The sequence below is a fragment of the Nothobranchius furzeri genome, chromosome 9 (genome assembly GCF_043380555.1).
Source record: "Nothobranchius furzeri strain GRZ-AD chromosome 9, NfurGRZ-RIMD1, whole genome shotgun sequence".
Classification (NCBI taxonomy): domain Eukaryota; kingdom Metazoa; phylum Chordata; class Actinopteri; order Cyprinodontiformes; family Nothobranchiidae; genus Nothobranchius; species Nothobranchius furzeri.
Window position 1 is genome coordinate 70,360,266 of NC_091749.1, and position 6,000 is coordinate 70,366,265.

A 6,000-nucleotide genomic window follows, 5' to 3' on the forward strand; every position below is an offset into this window, starting at 1 on the left:
CCAGGTGGAGGAGTTTAATATCTTGGGGTCTTGTTCACGAGTGAGGGAAAGATGGAGCGTGAGATCAATAGGCGGATTGGTGCTGCATCTGCAGTGATGTGGACATTGTACCGATCTGTCGTGGTGAAGAGAGAGCTGAACCAGAAGGAAAAGCTCTCAATTTACCAGTCGAACTATGTTCCTACCCTCACCTATGGTCATGAGCTTTGGGTAGTGACCAAAAGAACGAGATCACGGATACAAGCGGCTGAAATGTGTTTTCTCCGCAGGGTGTCTGGGATCTCCCTTAGAGATAGGGTGAGAAGCTCGATCATTCAGGAGGGGCTCGGAGTAGACCTGCTGCTCCTCCACATTGAGAGGAGCCAGTTGAGGTGGCTCAGCCATCTGGTCAGGATGCCTCCTGGACGCCTCCCTGGTGAGGTTTTCTGGGCACGTCCAACCGGGAGGAGACCTAAAGGTAGACCCAGGACACGGTGGAGGGACTACGTCTCTCACCTGGCCAGGGAACACCTTGGAATTCCCCCGGAGGAGCTGGCCCAAGTGGCAGGGGGAGGGAAGTCTGGGTTTCTCGCCTTATGCTACTGCCCCCGCGACCCGACTCCGGATAAGCAGAAGAAAACGGATGGATGGATTCTCTATTCTGAAGCTTGAACTTGGTCAATAATTAGATTTTTCTGCATGAATTAAACTATTCAATTTCAGTCTTTGACGACTTACTGCTCAAACATTTTATTAAAAGCACTTTGTGTTTAACTCTCATGTATGAAAAGTGCTTTTATGAATAAACTTGGGCTGATTGATCGATTTGATCCTGCAGTGAAAACTCATTCTCACTCATTTCCTGTCTGCGCGCTCTGGAGTGTAGGTGTTCTTGGTCTCTTTTGTGGCGAGTAACAGAGCTCACCTCACAGCAGATCCTCCAGGGACCTCTGCTCAGACACACACACACACACACACACACACACACACACACACACACACACACACACACACACACACACACACACACACACACACACACACACACACACACACACTGAGTCACAGGGTGGAACCCTCACTTACATAAAGGCTGCTTTGTGTAGCGACTCATAGAGCTGTCAACCAACACCGACAAGCTCCTCACACTGAAAACCACTGTTCTCGCCGGCATAAAACATGTCCTCTTCTCTAATAATCTGGATTATAAACACTTTAACCCAGGTGGTGTCCAAACTTTTCAAGACGAGGGATGAAATCGGCAAGTTAAAAGTCCTTGTGGGCCACAAAACTTGGATTTTATTGTTTAAAAAAATTGAAACATTAATATATTGTGACTTTTATTTGTTTTGTTCAAAAACAGACATCATCATAATTAAGCTCTGAACATGAAAGATGCAACAGAAAACAAACTGTCTCTGTGTTGAGGGTAGACCGGCTTCACGTGAGACAAAAGCGAATTGTTGCACTGTTTGCTGCTGCTGTACTGGAGCAAAACCTCAGCAGGTTAAAGCTGTCGTGTCGCCTCAAAACAAGGAAAGGGTTTGAATCCAATCTAAGATGGCCACCTCCTTTCTTCAGCAGCAGCAGAGTGATGGCTCAAACTCACTCAGTTTCACAGATGTGGAGCTGAAATTTGGTGGTTAGGATTTCAGCACTATGCACAAGATTTTTGCTAAAAATAAGCTCATAAACTGGTTTGCTTTTAAAGGTGTGGATTACCAGTTTATTCTATACATTTGCAATGGTCTATAGAAAAAATGAATGCCTTGCAAGCACAACTCGGGGCTCAGAAAAGGCTACAAACCCCTGGCTCAGCAGGCCATGTCTGTGACATCACAGCTGAGATGGAGTCTTATTTGCTGAAAGTTGGATTGGATAACAGCAATGCCACTCTACCACTGACTTGCAATATTGATTTTTTTATCTCCACAAAAAACACAGGCCTATGAGATTTCAGCAGTTAGGGAAAGCTGTTCATGCTAACAGTTAGCTTAAACTATGCGAGACATCCTCTACCGTTTCCTGGACATTAAAACAACATCCTTCCCTGTTGTGAGTCAAGATGGGTGAGTCCATGGATGCTTAAGTTTGGTTTATGCTCGACGCGTCCGCGAGGTTCGCACGGCTCCGTGCGGCAAACTTGCGTCCTCTTAACAACCACGCCCCTCCACCGCGCCTCTGCATGGCCCAAACTTTCCGCATCGCGCACCTAGGAAATTTTCTAACCACGTGGACGGTCGAACACAGAAAAACATGGCGGACTGCAAGAACTAGTTATGGCAGAGGTTCATAAATACAGACATTTGTATAATTCAGCGGATGGAACGCGCTTCACAACTCGCAGCGTTTATGGTTCATGCAGCTTGTCTCTGTAGGGGGCAGCATGGAGCTCTACGGCATGCATCCAGCACTACAACATAGTAGAAGTAGAAATTACTGTTGTTTACAACATGGCATTCCAGCATTTTTTAACAGCGTCCTCGTCTTTTCCGACAGTGCGAGCTATTTCTCTCCAAGAATTATTAACAACATGTTGATCACGGTGATCTCTGAGAGCTGAATCATACAAATGTCTGTATTTACGAACCTCTGCCATACTAGTTCTTGCCAGTCCGCCATGTTTTTCCGCGTCCGACCATCCGCGTGGTTAGAAATTTTCCTAGGTGCGCGGTGTGGAAAGTTTGGTCCGTGCGGAGACGCATTGGAGAGGCGTGGTTGTTAAAATGATGCAATTTTGCTGCGCGGAGCTGTGCGGACCTCGCGGATGCGTCAAGCATGAACCAAGCTTTTACGCTGCAAGTTGTGAAGCGCGTTCCATCCACGAGCCGCATCACCAAGCGGAAAGTAAATGCGCCGAGCATAAACCAAGCTTAATTTGCAGCGTGACTTACATTAAATCTGTGAGGATTTTCAAATACCAGCGTCCCATGGCGATGGTGGAACAGGAGTTGAGTGCTCACCCCCTAATCAGAAGGTTTACTGTTGGTAGGAGATTCCTTTAAAGGAGCTCAGGATGTGCTGAAGAGGAAGCAGATAGAGGAGGAAGAGCAGAGGCCCCAGCACAGAACCTTGTGGGACAAAAGACAGGTGAGCTGAAGACTGGAAGAAGATGTGCTCGATTTACTGGAAACCAGAGGGCAAAACCAAAACGAACTGCAACACATCAGGTTGTTTTGTGGATACATTTAGATCTTTGCATCTTTTTATTGTTGTTTGGTTCATTGGCGTACATTTGCTCTCGACATTGATGGGGACTTATAAATCTACATCTCATAGTGGCCATATACGTTACAGAGGTAGGTACTTTAACTCTTTACGCACCTCTAGGGTAACGAGATATTGATTGGCTTGTTGGTTTTTAACGTTGGCGGTCAAATTATTGGTGGGGACTATTTGGTCATCGCCGGATACTGGTGGGGACACGTCACCTCTGTCCATGCCAAATCTACGCCCCTGGTTTGGTTGCTTGTCTTTTGGGGGGAATTGTATTTATTTAATTGGAAAAGCTCAAGAAACCCCTGATCAGTTTAACTTTTATTTTTATATTGCTGGTGAGAGCATTTGTGTTTACAGTACCACACCACGGGGGGTCCTTAGTCTACCTGCGGTTAGATTCAGAGTGTGTGCATGGACAAAAGTAAACAAAAAAAGGGCCAAATGACCTCCTGGTCCATTTTCAATGACACTAAGGCTATTGCACCTCTAAGGTTACTTTGTGTTTTTACCTCATTGCAGCTTAAAGTGGCTCAAAACCAACAGCTAAATGGATTCCTGGTGGAACAGTTTGGTTTCTGAACCTGCGGTTGAATTCCTGCATCATGACCTCCTCACGTCTAACAATGTAAGATCGAATAATATCGGCCATTTTATGTGCTTTCACTCAGGCTGAATGCCAAAGCGTCAGGTAAAGTACGCACTTGGGTGGAGGTCAAATATCAGAGGGGTCAAAGGTCATCACACCTTGGTAAATGAATTCCCAAAGGGAAAAGCTGACGCCTTGTGCAGTTAGCTACAAAACCACTTTATTGAAAAGAGTAGACTACATCATCTACAGTTAAATGATACATCCCGATTTTAATACATTAAATAAATTTAGACTTTTTTCATGTTTAGATAAATAAATCTAGTTTCCTTTTTAAAAAAATGATCCATCTAGGTAATCAAAACAAAACAAAAGGTGTGCTTGACGGAGCTAACGAAGACGTGCTTTTGCTCAAAGTGAATTCTGACAGAAAACAGAATCAGATTTATAAAAACTGCCTCGTTATGCAAAGTTTTAGAAAAGTAGAAAATTAAGAGTCGTCCTTAAGCAGGTTTGTTGTGGGTGACGACGATCCGTGCAGATGACTTTAAAGAGTGCCTCGTTCTTCAAGAACGGCGCACAAGTGACATCAAAGACAACAGGAATGTATCAGACGCAGTCGTTTTCCTCTAAACATTACATTCATGTCACATCGGCCTGTTTTCAACACATTCAGTAGTTTTTACTCAGAACGGTGATTTTTACAGCATCAGAGAACAGATCAGGACCGAACGGCGTCTGCAGCATCAGAACAGGAAGTAATCCTGCTGGTCGCCCTGCAAACGCACCCAGGTGTGCGTGTGTGTCACGGCCCTGCCACGAACACACACACACACACATTACAAAATGTGCTGGATAAGTCTGCATGAATCCAGAGTGTCACTGGACCACGGCTGTTGGCAGAGAGAAAATTGGCACTAAACTGTAAAACGTGAGCGAGTGTCTTTATTATTGATGTTTATTCAATGTTATTGGTCTTCAGTGGGTCTAAATTTATAGTCATCAGTTAGTGGGCGACACTAAAAACCACCAATAATTAATAAATATCTTTGTGTCCTAATTTGTTTTAGACACGCAGCTTTAAGTTGCATCAGTATCCAATCAGAGGCAGAGGACACATAAAACCTAAGGTTTCATCATGCTGGGACCCCGTGTCCCCTAAAGAGGACATTTTCTTCTATAATATCCTGTTTTCACATTGGTGCTAAATGGGAAACTGATTTCAGACAAGTCTGGGACGATTCTGAGATGAAATCTGTTGTTCAAAGACGTCCCAGTGAGACCTGGTCGTGCAGAAGATCCATACAGGAGTGACCTTTCACGTGTTGTTTTTGTCTCATTTAGGTCTTTTGAATATTTACACAAACAAACCAGCAAGGATGAGGGGGGGCTCTCTGAATACACAAAGGTGAGACCAGCAGCTCCATGATTTCAGGTACGACCCCCCCCCCCCCACACACACACACACACACTGCAGACCACCGGTTCGGTTTGGTTGGTGGGAAGTGAGGAACTCAGTTAAATGCAGTTTGTTTTATTCTTCTTTAAGCACCTGAACTGCCAGGTAGATTCTTCATGCGTCGGTTTCTTAAAGAGCAAGTCACCCCCTACCAGAGTATTACTCCGCTCCCACTTCCTGTTTGAAAAATGCAACAAATGCTGTTGCCTAGCAGACCGAGAGGGCGGAGCCGCTAACAAATTCACACACACACAGGCTCACAACGACATTGTGACATCATACGGTACCAGCTAACGTTCGAGGGTACCTCTTAGCCAATAGCGATGGCGGATTTAAATTCAAATGCAGTGCAGAGTTTTTACCTGACAACGGCACAACACTGCCAGTTTTAGTCAGAAAATTTACACTTTTACTAAAACGCACTAAAGTGCAAAACTATTGACTACACGTGTCTGCAGCACGATTAGACACACATTTATATAGTTTATCAGGAAAGATGTTGATTTGGGGGTGACTTGGTCTTTAAAGGAACCGTCTAGGTGTAACTGAAGTGTCCCAGCAGTTGTAGTTTGGAGAAGTGGAGGATATTTCTAACCAAACGGTCTCAAAACAATTCCAATTTAAGAGATCGATTCATGCTAATGCTAAAGCCTTGTACACCTCCACGCAGCTGTGGAAAAGCGCATGACCAGAGTTTGTATTCATAATTCACTTTGGTCTTGTAGCAGCTGCTCCTTAGCTCCATTACTTTGTTCTT